Raw genomic sequence first — 18796 nt, forward strand, 5'->3', positions numbered from 1 at the left:
GATTGGGAACACGTGTACACCTGTGGTGGATTCATGTTGATGTATGGCAAATCCAATACAATATTGTAAAGTAATTAGCCTCTAATTAAAATAAATAAATTTAAATTAAAAAAATAAAATAAAAATAAACTTTAAAAAAAGATAAAAAAGAATAAAAAACAAAGAAACGAAAAAAATTGTTGTTAAAATGATGCAGCTTATATTCTGAAAAATAAGTTGGAATTTGTGAAGCTGATGAAAAAAAAAATTTTTTAAGGCAATGGACAACACAGAGAGTGGCCCAGACTATAGAAAAAAAACATATGTAATGCTTCTTTCATCATCTCTTTCCTAACAGATAACAGTGAAGTCATGCAGGGCTTATACTCCTTTAGATCCACTGAAGCCTCTGGGCACACTGAATAAGTGCTTGGCTCTGTGTCCATCCTGGTATGGGGTGCAGGGTCATCCATGTGGATAAGCAACATAGTCAGTCTATCCATAGTTCACATTTTCTGCTATTCATATAATTTAACCTTCTCGTCTTCAAATCAACCCCTCCATTTCCTCTGGGAATATAAATCACATTCAGCTAAAAGTCGATTCCTAGTTTGTTTTCTGTCTTGTATGTTGTTCCAACGAATGGTTCCACTAAACTCACTAGATAACTTTACATGATATGTTATATAATTAATGTCAATATAGATTAAATCTATTTCTGCTTTATTGACTATGCCAAAGCCTTTGACTGTGTGGATCACAATAAACTGTGGAAAATTCGGAAAGAGATTGGAATACCAGAACAACTGATCTGCCTCTTGAGAAATTTGTATGCAGGTCAGGAAGCGACAGTTAGAACTGGACATGGAACAACAGACTGGTTCCAAATAGGAAAAGGAGTTCGTCAAGGCTGTATATTATCACCCTGTTTATTTAACTTATATGCAGAGTACATCATGAGAAACGCTGGACTGGAAGAAACACAAACTGGAATCAAGATTGTGGGAGAAATATCAATAACCTCAGATATGCAGATGACACCACCCTTATGGCAGAAAGTGAAGAGGAACTCAAAAGCCTCTTGATGAAAGTGAAAGTGGAGAGTGAAAAAGTTGGCTTAAAGCTCAACATTCAGAAAACAAAGATCATGGCATCTGGTCCCATCACTTCGTGGGAAATAGATGGGGAAACAGTGGAAACAGTGTCAGACTTTATTTTTCTGGGCTCCAAAATCACTACAGATGGTGACTGCAGCCATGAAATTAAAAGACGCTTACTCCTTGGAAGGAAAGTTATGACCAACCTAGATAGCATATTCAAAAGCAGAGACATTACTTTGCCAACAAAGGTTCGTCTAGTCAAGGCTGTGGTTTTTCCTGTGGTCATGTATGGATGTGAGAGTTGGACTGTGAAGAAGGCTGAGTGCCGAAGAATTGATGCTTTTGAACTGTGGTGTTGGAGAAGACTCTTGAGAGTCCCTTGGACTGCAAGGAGATCCAACCAGTCATTCTGAAGGAGATCAGCCCTGGGATTTCTTTGGAAGGAATGATGCTGAAGCTGAAACTCCAGTACTTTGGCCACCTCATGCGAAGAGTTAACTCATTGGAAAAGTTTCTGATGCTGGGAGGGATTGGGAGCAGGAGGAGAAGGGGACGACAGAGGATGAGATGGCTGGATGGCATCACTGACTCGATGGACGTGAGTCTGGGTGAACTCGGGGAGTTGGTGATGGACAGGGAGGCCTGGCGTGCTGCGATTCATGGGGTCGTAAAGAGTCGGACAGGACTGAGCGACTGATCTGATCTGATAAATTAAATAATTAAAAGTCAGTTATATAACATTCTCAAATTTTATAGGATAGGAAGCACTTGATCACTGCAAATATCCTTTCATTGCCAAAATCTGTATCCCCTCAGAACTGATACAATTAACCTCTCCAAACATCACACAGGTTCTTCTCTGGTGGCTCAAATGGTAAAGAATCTGCCTGCCATGCAGAAGACCTGGGTTTGATCCCTGGATTGGGAAGTTCCCTGGGAGGAAGGCATGGCCACCCACTCCAGTACTCTTGCCTGGAGAATCCCCATGGACAGAGGAGCTGGGCAGGCTACAGTCCATGGGGTCGCAACATCAGACACAACTGAGCAACTAAGCACAGCACAGCACATCATCACACAGAAAATTTGACTTTCAAAAATAAAATCACTATCTGCATGTCCTTACTTCCTTCTTTTTTCTCTCTTCCAGCAAAAGGTAATTTATTCAGGAGTGTTTTTTTCAGAATATATTTCCTCATCATCAGAGGCAGTTTGCAGTCTTTTTTCCCTAGAACCATGCTCCAGTAATTTCTAATGGGAGTGTCCCTATCTCATGTGTTCTTTATGTGAAATGTTTCAGAACACAAAGAACACACAAAATAATATACATAACAATTTTCACCAAATTCAAAAAGCAGAAGCAAGCTCTCAAACCAAACATAGGAACAGTGCAGTTATTTAATCAATTGTCTTTTACACCTGTATTTCACTAACAAAAGAGATGCTCTCAAAATTAAAGGCATTAATTATATTCTAGCCCAAATTGCTGTTAAAAGATTGGGGTAAACATCTATATGGAGAAAAAAGGAATAAAATCTATAAGATATATAATGAGACAGAGAGAACAGAAGAACAAAATAAAATATTCCAGCCTGAGTCTACTCTGTATATTTAAATCTCATTAGGGAGAAATTCCCCATCAAGAGGGTAATTATCTCACTAAAATTGCCATACCTTGGGCAACAAGAAAACCCACACACAATTTAACTGTTCTCCTTAGAGGCAAATAAGAAACAGTTTTACCTTGTAATTTTTTTTTTCCTAATTATAAAGTTGCAACTAGTGGATAAATAATATGTTCAGGAGACCTAATGTATGGCATTGTGATTACAGTCAACAATACGTTATTACAAGCATTCTTTGTTTTTACTGTGTTTTGTAGATATCGTGGTTTCTTTCTTTTATTTTTTTACTACAAAGTCAAGGTTTGTGTCAACTTGGTTTGGAGCAAGTCTATCGATGTCATCTTTCTAACAGCATTTGCTCACTTGGTGTCTCTGTGACACGATTTGGTAAGTCTCCTGCTATTTCAAAGATTTTCATCATTATTATATTTGTTATGATGACCTAGGATCAGTGATCTTTGATGTTCCTATCATAATTGTTTCGGGGCTCCATGAACCATGCCGTATTAGACAGTGAACTTAATACTTGTGTTTTGACTGTAGTTCCCCTGCCTTTCTCCCTCTCCTCTGGCCTTCCTATTCCCTGAAACAAAGCAATATTGAAATTAGACCAATTAAAAACCTTATAATGGCCTCTAAATATTCAAGTGAAAGGAAAAGTACCTCTCATTGTAAAAAGTACTGTGCCTCTCATTTCAAAAGTTGGAAATGATTAAGCTTAGTGAGGAAGGCATGTTGAAAGCTGAGATAGGCTGAAAACTAGGCTTCCTGCACCAGTTGCAGTAGAGTAGTAAGAAGGCTGAGAGAGGTGAAGAAGCTGTAGAAGAAATCTCTGTGGCTAGTAGAGTTTGATTCATCAGTTTTAAGGATAGAAGCAGTCCCTGTAACATAAAAGTGCAAGGTAAAACAGCAAGCATTGATGTAGAAGCTGTAGTAAGTTATCCAGAAGATATAACTGAGATGATTAATAAAGGTGGCTACACTAAACAACACATTTTCAATGTATATGAAGAAGCTGGAGGTGGTGGGGGATTTAGTTGCTAAGTCATGTCCGACTCTTTACAACCCCATGGACTGTAGCCCGCTAGGCTCCTCTGTCCATGGGATTTCCCAGCAAGAACACTGGAGTGGGTTGCCATTTCCTCCTCCAATGAAGCAGCTGTATGTTGGGAAAAATGCCATTTAAGACTTTTCATAGCCTGAATGCTTGGCTTCAAAGCTTCAAAGGACACACTGACTCATGTTATGAAGAGATGCAGCTGGTTACTTAAAGTTGAAGCCAATCAATGCTCATTTACCATCCCCCAAAATCCTAGGACCCTTAAGAATTATGCTCAATCTACTGTGCTCTATAAATGGAACAACAAGGCCTGGAGGACAACACATCTGTTTACAACTTGGTTTCCTGAATATTTTAAATCCATTGTTGAAAACTACTGTTCAAAAAATAAACAAATAAATGATTGCTTTCAAAATATTACTGCTCATTTACAATGCAACTGGTCACCGAACATCTCTGATGGAGATCAATAATTAAGGAATTTAATGTGTTTTAATGCTTGCTAACATAACATCCATTCTGCAACGATTCAATAGATCCAAGAGTTATTTTGATTTTAAAGCCTCATAATTTAAGAAATATATTTTGTAAGGCTATAGCTATCATAGAGAGTGAATCCTCTGTTTGATCTAGGCAAAGTAAACAAAAACCTTCTGGAAAGGATTCACCACTCTAAATGTCATTAAGAACTTTTGTGATTCATTGGGAGAGGTCAGAATACAAACATTAACAGAAATTTGGAAGAAGTTGATCTGAACCCTCATAGGTGACTTCGAGGGGTTCAAGACTTGAGTGGAGGAAATCACTACAAATGTGGAAATAGCATGAGAACTCGAATTAGAAGCAAAGTCTAAAGATGAGACTGAATTATGGCAATTTGATGATAAAACTTTAATGGATCAAGAGTTGCTTCTTATGGATGAGCAAAGAAAGTTGTTTCTTGAAATAAAATATACTGGTAAGGATGTTGTAAAGATTGTTGGAATGATAACACAGGATTAAATATGTCATCAACTTAGTTGAAAAAGCAGTGGCAGAGTTTGAGAGAATTAACTCCAATTTTGAAAAGAAGTTCTACCAGGAATAAAAAGCTATCAAACAGTATTGCCTGCTCCAGAGATATCATTCTTGAATGGAAGAGTCAATCAATGTGGCAAAATTTATTGTTGATTATTTTAAGAAATTGTCACACCTTCCTTTTGGAAACTGGAGCATCATCTTCCATTTCTTCACTTTATATTTGTCTTTAGAACTGAATTGTGTCTCCTGAAAGCACCATATAGTTGGATCTTGTTTTTTAATCCACACAAGTACTGTGTCTTCTGATTGATGAATGGATGCATTGATGAATTCAATCCGTTTATTTTTAGGGTGATTATTGAAAGATGAGGACTTAGTACTGCCTTTTTGTCTTTGTTTTTTTATTTCTTTATATCCATTGTTTCTTTGTCATTGTTTTGTCTCATTTGATTCAGTGATTGTCTATGACCTTTTTCTCAGTTTCTTTTATTTTTGTGTTTCATGTTTCTGCTTTATTGTTTTGATATTACCCTGAGGTTTGTATAAAAAATTCCATAGATAAAGTATCCCCTTTTCCACTGATAGCATTTTAACTAACTTATCTGAGTTCCATTTTTTTCTTTTCCTCCTTTTATTTCTTTATCATCTCAAATTATTCCTTTTTATGTTGTAAGTTTGTTACCAAACTGAAATAGCTGTCATTATTTTTCTATCTTTTTTTCTCCCTTTAATCACTATGCTTTAATAAATGTTTAAGAACCTATTCTGACAAAGAGTTGAAATTTTCTGTTTCTATCCATTTTTATCTTGCTTAGGGTTTTTTGTATTTTTGCTGATTTGTCTACGGTAGAAGAACACGTCTCAGCGGGTTCAGTGTTGATGAACTCTCTCAGCTTTTCTTTGGGAAAGTCTTTATTTCTCCTTCATATCTGAATGACAACTTTTCTGGATAGAGTATTCTTAGATGAGTTTTTATCTTTAAGTATTTTGAAAACATCATTCCACTTCTTCCTGGCCCATAGGGTTTCTGCAAAAAATCTGCTAATTGATTATGGGGGTTCCTTTGTAGATTATCATCATTTTTTTCCTCTGGAGGCCATTACAATTCTTTCTTTGTCATTGACTCTTGGCAATTTTAATATTATGTATCTTGGAGAAGATTTTTTGGTGGGGAGGTAATTAGGTGGTCTCCTAGCTTCACGGACTTGTATATCCAGTTCCTTTCCCAGGTTTGGGAATTTCTCAGCTGTAATTCTTTAAATAGTCTCTCTGTTCAGCTTCTCCCTCTCTTCTTTTTCTAGGATACCCATTTCCCTAATGATGTCCTTCTTGCGTCAGAAAGTTCTCAGAGAATTTCCTCATTTTAAAAACATGTCTCTCTTCTACTTATTTCTAGATTTCTATCTTTGAGCTTGCTAAGTCTGTCTTCCATGTGGTCTGCTATATTTCTGACACTTTCTTACACATTCGTCGTCTTATCAGTAAACAAGTCAGTAGACTCAGTAAAAATTCTTCAGCTCCAGAATTTCGGTTAGATTCTTTTAGGGAGTTTCAATCTCTTTGATAAAATATGCCTTCTATTCATTAAACTGCCTTTCTGAGTTTTCTTGTATCTCACTGAGGTTTTTCATGAGAGCTATTTTGAATCCTTTATTTGTTAGGTCACAAAACTCCATGACTTTAAATTTGCTTTTTGGACTGTCCTTTTCTTCTTGCGGTATAGTGCAGCTGTGGTTCTTCACCATGCTTTATCAATTATTCCTCTGCTGGAACATTTGAAGTTAAGTGACAGGTTAGACATTAGAGTCCTTTCTTTTGTTCTCTGGTAGGTGGCACTGTAGCACAAGTTTTTAGATTCTCTTACACGACTGCCTCTGGTTCTATTTGAGAGATGGCACTTTCCAGTCTCCATGTCTTTATAAGGGAAAGAATTCCGTGCTTTCCTTGTCAATTCTTGTGCCTCCAGGGTCACTGCTGCCTTGCTTCTGCCAGAGCTGCTGTTATCACTGGGATTGAGGGCTCTTCCCTTATGTTTGGTATCCCCCAAGTCATAAGACTCCATTCTGTTTGGGGAGGGCCTTGGTGGGGAGGTGTGGAACTGGGGTCTATTGTGCGGGTGCCTCTACCTTGTGAGGTTTTGTAGGGTTCATGCACTCTACTGCCACAGAGGGGAGAACTTGAGCCAGGATGACGGGTGCTTCACTGACTGGTGCATGGGGTTTCCAGGCCCACGGCCACTACTGCCCAGCTACCTGTAGCCACAAGGACCATTGCTCAAGAGACTGGAGTTGACTGTACTGCCTGCCCTGTTGCTACTGGGTTCTAAGCTGCTGGCTTAGTTCCCACTGTCAGAGGGCCAGGATTGCAGTCGCAGACCCCATGGTTCCCTAGGTTCTTTCTCCTCTGTGTCTCCTAGTCTGCTCACCTTCAGAGGTAACAGACGCATGGAATTCTCCAGCATCCTGTTGTGTTGGGCAGAGGAACCTTTGTTCAGTTGTGGATGTTTTACTAGTTGTAGATTAAAGGGGATAGAGAAAGGTAGTTTTTCACTCTGCCATATTGCTGCCATCAGCCCAAATATAACTTTCATATGCATTAGGAAATTAAAACATTTGTATGATTAGCTTGATTGCTATATTCATGTTAGTGCAATGGCCTGGAACTAAACCCATAGTATCTCTCAGGTATTCCTGTATATATGTTTCAAAAATGCTAAGAGACTAGATCTTAACTGTTCTTACCAAAAATAAGTAATTATGTGACATGATAAAAGTGTTAGCTAAAGTTATAATGACAATCACATGTGGTATAAATGTATCAAATCAACATGTGTTTCATTTTAAACTTACCCAATGATATATGTCAATAAAGGCAAAAATTTAGAAATAGTAGAAGTAAAGCCACTTGATTACTAAAGAGTAATAGTAAGAGTCTACTCTGCACATTAAAAAACATTTGCAAATCAGGAGCTCTCAAACTGACAGTGGAATGGTGCTCAGAGGTATATTGTTATAAGATGGTTTTGTACAGTGAGACACAAAGGCTGTTTATAATTTAAAGTAATTGCTTATAACATTAGAGTTCTCCCTAGTTATGGAGAACTGGTAAAAAAGTGGGTTTCTTTTTTTTTTTTAATTTTATTTTTAAACTTTACATAATTGTATTAGTTTTGCCAAATTCTTGTTGTTATTGTTCAGTTGCTAAGTTGTGTCCCGCTCTTTGCAACCTCAGAGCCTGCAGGACAGCAGGCTCCCCTGTCCTTCACTATCTCCCAGAGTTTGCTAAGATTTATGTCCATTGAGTTGGTGATGCTATCAAATCATCTCATCCTCTGCTGCCCCCTTCTTTTGCCCTCAATCTTTCTCAGTACCAGGGTCTTCTCCAATGAATCAAGTCTTCATGTCAGGTGGCCAAAGTATTGGAGCTTCAGCTTCAGCATCAGTCCTTCCAATGAATATTCGGGGTTGATATACTTTAGGATAGATTGGTTTGATCTTCTTGCTGTCCAAGGGACTCTCAAGAGTCTTCTTCAGCACCGCAATTTGAAAGCATCAATTCTTCAGAGCTGAACCTTCTTTGTGGTCCAATTTTCACATCTGTGTATGATTACTGGAAAAACCATAGTTTTGACTATTCAGACCTTTGTCAGCAAGGTGATGTCTCTGCTTTTTAATATGCTCTCCAGTTTTGTCATAATTTTCCTTCCAAGGAGCAAGTGTCTTTTAATTTCATGGCTGCAGTCACCGTCTGAAGTAATTTATATCAATTTTGGGGAACAATTTATATTTTGTTTATTATTTTCAGAGGTGTTTATAAGAAGTGGCCCAAGTTCAGTTTCATTTGTTCTGCAAAAAATCTAAAATAAGTTTCAGTTGTATGGCTTAATTGGTTTTATCTGCTCAGGGAATGTACAAGACCAGTTACCATTTTATATTTGATTTTAAGAATTTCATCTCAATATTTTAAAAAAGGTGGGATCTCCAAGCCTTGGATTTTTCTGGAAGTTCCCTTCTTTTTTATATCTACTAAATGTATATACTGTGGTTTAATTTACATTTATTATGGGAAAGTCACTGTGCTCTCAGTGTCCCAATTGCAGGGCTGAATTCTAGACATGCTTAGAAGCTCAGTCTATATTTTCTTTAATAGTGGAAAATATATTTAAAACAAGACATGTATATAGTATATGCATGCATATAGTATGTAGAGGTATAGAGTTTATAGAGGTGACTAGTATATATATGTGGTATATAGAGGCATTTAGTATAGAGTATAGAAGACAACAGAGGATGAGATGGCTGGAAGGCATCACTGATGCAATGAACATGAACTTGGGCAAACTCTGGGAGATGGTAAGGGACAGTGGAGCCTGGTGTGCTGCAGTCAATGGTATCGTGAAGAGTCAGACAGGATTAGGCAACTGAACAACGACATATTATAGTATATGCATACACGTCAGAGTATATCTATAATAGCATATATTATATGACTTTCATTTTTCAATATCACTCCTGATTTTCTCTTCATATATCTTTAGCCCTTAAATGATCTCCAAATCTTATTCATCTGACCTGTCTTTCTTGCCATCATGTCTTCTCTCTCCATCTACTCTTCAGAAATCCTCCCCTAATCCCTGACACCCAGATAAATTGTCCCCTCCCATCCCATGGTTACCAAAGTGAAGAATCTTTTGTTAGTTCTGAATCTCAGCTGTTGCTTTTTGTTTTACTGAAGCTACTATTCCAGGGTCCCCAATAAAATAGATATATCCACTACTTAGTAATCCCTCGTGAATACTTTTCCTTTGCTAGGTTTGGAATTACCCTTGAGATTTAAGCAAACTTAGCCCCAGTGACAAAAAAACTAAAAAGCTTTTTTATTAGCTCCTTTTACACAGCAGCTATTCCTGTCAGTACTTGTTCTGCTGTTCCATGTCACTGCCCTCCTGTGATTTGCACATCTCTCTTGTACTCTGTATTTATCTCTCTGGAGAAGTGGTCTGTAACTTTAATGGTGGGATGGCCCAATTTTTACCACCATACAGCTTGTTAGGTGGGTTCTTGTTCTTTTCCACCATGTACATGGATGACCTTTTTATTAGATTCCAGTGTCTTCCTTGAATTTTTCTTCCTCACGGGTTTTGTCCTACCAAGAACATCACATAATCAAAAAATGTATATTTTACAATTTCTGATATACTCCTTCCAAAGCCAAATCAATAATACATTCAGATAACCAAAAACATCCTCCCACGGATAGTTTTTCCTCTGTCTTTGACCAAATGTGATCCTAGAATTTTAGAGTTGTAAGTATAGATTGGTTTAATTTTTAATTAGGCTGTGGGATTGTGATAATGCCACTGGTGTGTTCTTTATTACAGTCGAAGAAATTAGAAACTCTTCATAATACTAAAGTTGTCCACTTTTTTAATCTTCTTTTGCTTCTTTATTTTAAATACTATTATTGTGGGGGCCCTAAAAATGTGCATGAACTAAGTAGGATTCAATTCAAGATATCAAACTAATACATATTTTACTTACAGAATTATATTTGCAGATTTTTATAAGAAGCACTTATTATCAGTGATTTTGAGATGAGATCACCACTTAAAATGTAGAACAAAGTAATTAGGTCCTTGTATTAATGGTGTGTATGTAGAGAGTAAAATGGCTAAAAGAAGATAACTCCTCTTCTTTATTAATTTTCTTAACAAAAATTACAAAATAGTTTGGATATTCAACCATTTATAAAGAACAGTATAATGACCATGTGTTTATTCACAACCCAGTATAAGAAAAGTAAATTTAAAATGCGATAGAAGCTATGATTCTCTACTCAATGGAAATTACTGTTTCCTGCCCACCTAAACAACTTGCACACATCTGTCATTCTCAGTTGCATGTTTCCTATGATATTTTGAAGCTTTTATGTATATTGAATATATGTATACGTATGACATGTATATTTGTGATCAGATCAGATCAGTCGCTCAGTCGTGTCCAACTCTTTGTGACCCCATGAATTGCAGCACGCCAGGCCTCCCTGTCCATCACCAACTCCCGGAGTTCACTCAGACTCACGTCCATCGAGTCAGTGATGCCATTCAGCCATCTCATCCTCTGTCGTCCCCTTCTCCTCCTGCCCCCAATCCCTCCCAGCATCAGAGTCATTTCCAGTGAGTCAACTCTTCGCATGAGGTGGCCAAATTACTGGAGTTTCAGCGTTAGCATCATTCCTTCCAAAGAAATCGCAGGGCTGATCTCCTTCAGAATGGACTGGTTGGATCTCCTTGCAGTCCAAGGGACTCTCAAGAGTCTTCTCCAATACCACAGTTCAAAAGCATATTTGTGATACATGAACATATTTGTGTGTACACGTATATATGTATGCATACTTGCAGTCTTTGTGTGATAGTGTGAGACCATACTAATGGCTCCTGGCTGAAACTGAATCAAGGGATCTTAATAATCAATGGAAAAAGGTACAATTTTCCAAGACTTTCCAAAAATTGTCAAAACATTAAATTTTTTCCTACTACCAGTGACAAATATATAAAGTGAAAAATAGCTAGTAAAACTAATATTCGTTAAGTGCCTTGTAATAAAATATTAGAAGCACTGGTAATAAATTGCTTTATTTTTTGACAATAACAAGTTTGCAACAGCACTTGCCTTTGTCTCTTCATATGGCTTATGAAACAGTTTAAAGCAGCTTTACTGTCTTTGAAATTGTCATGCTTCTTTCTATTGCAGTCTGCTTCCAACGTTTATCCTCTGTGCTTTCAGTGTGTGAAACATCTACAACATTTTTTTTAACACAAATGTTTTTGCTGATGTCACTTCCTTTACAACCTTTTCATTCTTTTCCTTGCAACCGTTTTCCTCATTTATTTTAATAAGTTTGTGTTCACTAAGTTCCTCTAGCTGTATATCTATAGTCTCTCAAAAGGAAGCAAGGTCAACATTCCCATAGCGAGCTATTTCTTCTATAACTCTATTTAAGTTATTAAATTTTACTTCCAGAATTGGCCAAAAAAAGATAAAAATGCACCAAAGAAATGAAATGTAGTAATTGTATCTCTTAGAAAGGTGTGGATCCAAGATGTGACCATTTGAGGTTTTATTGGTATACTAGTACATCAAAAACATGCTTTTTTCTTAAAGTTTGAATGCTGTCTTTTCCTGATATCTCTTCTGGAAGACTGGAAATTACCTCTTTAGGTTTTACAGCATGAAATTGTTTAGGAAGACAGTGAGCAAAAGCTGTTTGTTCATGGTTTGTCCTTTGCATAAAACTAGGTTTATCAGGTAAACCCTTTCCAATATTTGTCATATCTGTTTGCAGCAAGCATTCTAAGAAGGAAGTGGAATTAGTAGTTATTTGGTTTTGACTGTAACTAACTCAACAGAGAGAGAGTTGATGAATACCAAAGGAGTCAATCCCATCCTCAGAGCCAGTAGCATACCCTAGTAATGGAAGCTCAAGAATCTTATGAGAATATCACTAATTTTAGTAGTCTGTTTGTATTTTGCACCTTTCCCAAATTTTAGAGGTGACATGATTGTGAAGTTTCTGAGAAAGCAGCAAAGTTTTCAAAGTGTAATGAGTATCAACATAAGATGCATCCTCATCACTGGGTGTGTTAAAATTATCAAGGTTAGTAACACTGAATCTAGTATTTCTCTGTAACTCTTTGGCCAGGCAGAACTTTAGACCACTCTGAATACGCAAGCAGTGAGCAGCTCATTTTCAAAATCCATTATGGAAATGGGAGTAGAGTATTAAGTTTGTTTGGAGATGATCAAGAATCCTGAAGCTTGAGATCTTGTCCATGTGTGATATTGTCACCTTTAGAAGGACTATATTGGTAACAAGTGAACTATGCACCAAAAAGTGGCTCAGCATTTTTTGTTTCCCTCTCAAATATTAAGTATATATCATTTCTCCTAGATGTAAGAAATTTATTTCATAAAATTTTATTTTTATACATTTTCATTACTCTTTTTTTTTCTTTTCTGTTTCAAAAGCCAATCAGTATCATTCCATAATAGATTCGTTGCACTTTTCCCAAGATTTAGCCTTTGAGTGCCATTACAGATTCAAGGAGAGGGGATCCCCCGATGGCTCAGTGGTGAAGAATCCACATGCCAATACAGGAGACGCAGGTTCAGTCCCTGAGTTGGGAAGATCCCCTGGGGAAGGAAATGGCAACCCACTTCAGTATTATTGCCTGAAAAATCCTGTGGATAGAGGAGACTGATGGGCTAGAGTCCACGGGGTCACAAAAGAGTTAAAGAGTTAGACACAACGTAGTTACTAAACAGCAGCAACAACATGAATTTGAGGGTCTTAGTAAAAGCTACCTGTCTGGCCTAATGATCAGTGAGGGTGCTTTTCCTTAGTCTCTTTGTCATCTCTTTTTGTGCCGCTTGTACTATTATAGTCAAATTCTCAGGAAACATTAAGAGTTCTTTCATCTCTTTAACTTTTCTAACTGTAGGGCCTGTTGAGTTGAAGAGCACTCAATTTTTTGAAGTATTCCAAAATCATAGACATGTTATCATTATACATAATAACTCATCTATCTCTTGCTTATCTGCAAGCTCTTGTAAGTGCAAGGAATATTATCATCCAGGTTAAATTTGCTTCTATCATTCTACCAAGGAAATTAAGATCTGTAAATGTGGTTGCAGCCTGGTAATTCTCTTTTTCTTCTTAAGATATAAACTATCAACAACCAATAATAAATGTGGGATTTACACAAGAGCCTTTAAAAAGTCTTATTGTATTATGAACAATTCTAGAACAGAGTTTGGGCAGTAATGAAATTTTCTCTCTTTAAAATAGTAGTGAAAGAACAGCAAATTTTTAAGTTTTATTTTTTTAATGTTATATGAAATTGTGTGTTGGAGAAAGTAATGAGTGTTATAAGCAGTAAGGCTACTTGAATAATAAATATTTTGTATATTCAGTGTTCACCCAAGTTTAAAAGGTTATTGAACTAAAAGTTTGTATTGGGTCTCCACAAGCCAAAATGCAGCTGTTGTTGCCCTGATGTAAAGTGGAGAAAACTGGCCTTAGGAGAAGAGAAAGACTAATTAACCCACAATCTCTGACCATGCCCTTGACATTTAGCCAAAATATCAATGGTCCTTACTTCTCATGTATGAATAGGTAACACAGTTTATGATAATAAATGTGAATGGTTCTTGGACAGGTAATTCTAAATCACAGTGGTTGCTCAAATTTTCATTCAAAGGAAGTGATTTGCTTACCAGGAACTTAGTTAACTAAGTCATATAGTAGTGTGATAATTTCAGAAATACTTCAAATTAGTAATCCTACTAATTCTAATTTGTAGTGGTAGTCAGGAAGATAGAGGAATAATTTCAATTTTTTTAGTGACTGCTCTGGGAAATTTGTGAATGGCTTACAGTCTGTCAAAAGTGAGGGATTTATGTCATTGTGATAAATAAAAGGTGTTGTAGGCACTTTTTTATGGCAAATTAACTTCTCTTTGGAAAAAAACATTTTTTTTTTTTAAACTGGACCAAACCAGCAAGTAGATGGAATTTGTTTTAGAGCTGATCTCATTTTATAACAGTGTGAAAAGTAATTGAATTCAATGTACTGAAAAAAATATAAACATTAAAAGGAGATTTGTGACTCCTAAGTCCTATTTAAGGTCTTCTGACAATTAGAGGGTGCCTCAGTAAAATTTTGAGGTAAACAGTTGCTGGCCTAGTTATGCCAATGATTTTTCTGGGAAAGGTACTGGGTATTGATAATCTACATCTAGAAGAGTACTAAGGAAAGCTGAGTTTTTATAGTCACAGATTAATGATTATAAAAGATACAGCCATGAGTGGCAAAAAAGGTAAAATAGTACTTGTGTTTAGAAGTATGGAAACAAGGATTTACTGTTTTTGTGTATGGTCCTGAAGTTATGAATAAATCCACATCCTTGTCCATTTGTCTTCTTGACTGGAGGATTAGGTTATTACAAGGACTGCTGCTGCTAAGTCACTTCAGTCGCGTCCAACTCTGTGCGACCCCATTGACGGCAGCCCACCAGGTTCCCCCATCCCTGGGATTCTCCAGGCAAGAACACTGGAGTGGGTTGCCATTTCCTTCTCCAATGCATGAAAGTGAAAAGTGAAAGTGAAATTGCTCAGTCTTGTCCAGCTCTTTGCAACCTCATGGACTGCAGCCTACCAGCCTCCTCCGTCCATGGGATTTTCCAGGCAAGAGTACTGGAGTGGGGTGCCATTGCCTAGGATAAGGTATTATTAGCACCTTTTCTATTGAGCCTTGCTGAGAACTTTGATAAGAATCCTACTAATTCTACACATATAAATAGAAATTAGTAATATCTAGTACTTCCTAGAGATCTTCAATTTAGGTTAGATTTTTACACAAGGATACAGGTAAATCAATGTCCAAATTATCTATGATTAGACTAAACCACCATCATCAGATTATGAATAAATGGGCAATAAGAACTGCATATTAATGAGTGGAGACCTAATATAAACTTGGTTTTTAACTTTGATGATCTCTGAAATCATGAAGACTTTGTCGCATGCTGAATATACAAGCCATTTACTAGGCAAATGGCTAGTAAAAAAAACAAAAAAAATAAAATGAAAATCAGTTCAGTCAGTTCAGTTCAGTCGCTCAGTTGTGTCCAACTCTTTGCGACCCCATGAATTGCAGCACACCAGGCCTCCCTGTCCATCACCAACTCCCGGAGTTCACTCAGACTCATGTCCATCGAGTCAGTGATGCCATCCAGCCATCTCATCCTCTGTCGTCCCCTTCTCCTCCTGCCCCTAATCCCTCCCAGCATCAGTCTTTTCCAATAAGTCAACTCTTCACATGAGGTGGACAAAGTACTGGAGTTTCAGCTTCAGCATCATTCCCTCCAAAGAAATCCCGGGGCTGATCTCCTTCAGAATGAAATTACTTTATCCCAAATTCATTTTATTGTTGTTATTTAGTCACTAAGTTGTGTTCAATTCTTTTGGAACCCTACAGACTATAGCCCACCAGGCTCCTCTGTCCATGGAACTTTCCAGTCAAGAATACTTGAGTGGATTGCCATTTCCTTCTCCTAGGGATCTTCCTGACCCAGGGATTGAACCGTGTCTCTGCATTGGCAGGTGGATTCTTTACCACTGAGTTCCTGGGAAGCACTCAATACATTTTTACATAGCATTATAATACTTTTAAAAAACTGTTGTTATCTTTTCATTATTAGAGGAGGGGAAAACATTACTGCCTAGTGTCTGTTCTAGAATTGGTCATGACACAGTCAGACTTTAAAGACCCTTGTGGAAATTCCATACTGATTATGGTTTGTTGATGGTTTATGTCTTAAGACAAGAATAGAGAATTAACAGGAAGATGCCTTTAGCAAAGTACATAATCTGATATTTTATTTGCATAGTGATTTATGTTTAACAACTAGCTTTCATTTTAAAAAGTTTTGATTTATATACCTTCAATACTCAATTTCATTTTAGGAATATGATGTCAATGGGTGCAGCATGGGAGAGAGATGAGCAAGTCAGATCCTGTAAGACAGTGTAAATTCATTCTAGCACACACTCTCTGCTAAGTTGTTGGACGTCATGAATGAGGAAGGAACAATCATTTTTAAAAAAAATTAAGGGTGAGAGTCACAGGATGAAACCTAAGCATTGCCAAGATGATAATAATTACCTGTTACATGGGAACTTTGGGGAAAGTCAGATGGTTCAAGGGCTTAAAGTAAACATTATAAAATAAATTTTAGTTAAAATGTTCAAGATTATCCTTTCATATTTTGTGGCTGTGTGGTCTGCCTAGTCAAGGTGGCCGTTCTCTTGTTTTCTGTGCATCCTCTGCTCAACTACTTCCTGCTTCACCTATAGCCTACTCAAGTGAATACCCCGGACCCAGCTGGGGATTGTTCTTACCAAAGGGGCCATGAGGTGCACGCACCTCTGCTTGCTGGTTTCCCTGGTAACTAATGAGCCCGTTTTATGTAATTTGTAATTCCCCATATAACTGGCAATCTTCCCTCTTCCCCCCAGCAACAGAGTAAGACTGTCACTGTGTACTGTTCGCAGACTGCTGCACTAGGTGGATTGTCTCTCCAGGAACTTGCTTCAGACAGGTAAGCTCCGTGATCCATTCAACCAAGGGTTCCCAACCTCTGGTATCTAATGCTTGCTGATCTGAGCCGGAGCTGATGTAATAAAAATAGAAATAAAGTACACAATAAATGCAGTGTGCTTGAATCATCCTGAACCACTGCCACCCACCCCGCCCCCCACCCCGCGCCCCCCGCAACACACACACCTCACCTCAGTGCATGAAAAAACTGCCTTTCACAAAATCAGTTCCTGGTGCCAAAAAGTTTGGGGATCGTGCATTAAAAAATTTTTGATTTCTCTGTTTCTGACTCCAGACTCTTTGATCAGTCTTAAAGCTGAGCTAATACAGGACTTAGAGGTTCATGTAGTGAGGTGCAACAGCGGTTTTTGTTCTTGTGAGTGTAAGAGCTAAACAGAAAGATTAAGTACTTGGCTCTCTCTTCGCTGAAGACTTTTATTGTTCACCCACTTTATTTTTAACCTTTATTTTCTTGGCTAATGCTGTGCATTATTTTTTTCAACTTTTCCATTTGCAGCATCTACAGGTGTCTTTACTAAGAAGGTTTTTGCATTGACTGCTTTCACCTGGACAGTAGCAAATACTTGTATAACCTGTAAATCTGTTTATTCTGTCTTATTCTCCTGTTTTAAGACTCATTCAGAATGTTTAGTAAAATGTTGGAGAAGGCAATGGCACCCCACTCTGGTACTCTAGCCTGGAAAATCCCATGGACAGAGGAGGCTGGTAGGCTGCAGTCCATGGGGTCGCTAAGAGTTGGGCACGACTGAGCGACCTCACTTTCATTTTTCACTTTCATGCATTGGAGAAGGAAATGGCAACCCACTCCAGTGTTCTTGCCTGGAGAATCCCAGGGGCGGGGAAGTCTGGTGGGCTGCTGTCTATGGGGTTGCACAGAGTCGGACAGGACTGAAGCAACTTAGCAGCAGCAGCAGTAAAATGTTATGTATACAGAAATGTCTCTTCCAATTGCAATCTTTGTTAATATAGGAAATCCTCTAAGAGTCTGGTAAAGGCCATTCACACAAAGAAGAGAGTCAAGGTCACATCAGAGTCAGGAACTCTTCAATCATGTGTAGAGATCACTAACTGAATGACAGCTGAATTTATGAAATGTTTCAGGTAAAGGACAAGCTGGATCAGGATAGTTTCCTTGAACAATGCTCAAGCAATAAGAACAGATATGATTATTTGTAACAGAAGCAGGGAAAGCTGTTCATTGGCTGCTATGTAAAATTATGGCTGCTTCAATCATTTTACTGTTTTCTTCTTCTTCAGTTCAAATCTGCCTTACTCTGGTCTTATAGTCTCTCAGATATTTTCAAAGAGCAAAGTTTCCTTAATCTTTCTAAGTGTTACATCCTTGAGGCACATTAGCAGAAATAACTTTACAATTGCCCACACTTGAATAAAAGTTTTTCTACAATACAGAAATGGAGGTTGACTGTTAATTTCCTCTCAACTTTGATGATGATATTTCTCGGTTTTATGGCTTATACTCTTATATTGTGAAAGCCTGCTGACAGTCTAATTGCTTTGTAAGTAAGCTGTCTTTCCTCCCAGCTTCTTTTATTTAGTTGTCTTTGGTGTTCCCCTGTTCTAGAGTCACATGTCTATGCCTGAATATATTTTTATGTATTTTGTTTGAGATTCATTCCGCTTATCAAATCTGAATATAAATATATATCTTTCCATATTTCTAAAATATTCTTAGGCACTATATCTTCAAATATTACTTCTTGTCCCTTTCCTCAAGAACTCTAGTAGGGTGAATATTAGTTTTAGTCTATCCTCCAGATTCTTTACCTTTTACTTAATAATTTTGCATCTTGGGGTTTTTATTCTCAAGTTTTTGT

This window comes from Bos taurus, chromosome 14 (assembly GCF_002263795.3).
Source record: "Bos taurus isolate L1 Dominette 01449 registration number 42190680 breed Hereford chromosome 14, ARS-UCD2.0, whole genome shotgun sequence".
NCBI lineage: Eukaryota > Metazoa > Chordata > Mammalia > Artiodactyla > Bovidae > Bos > Bos taurus.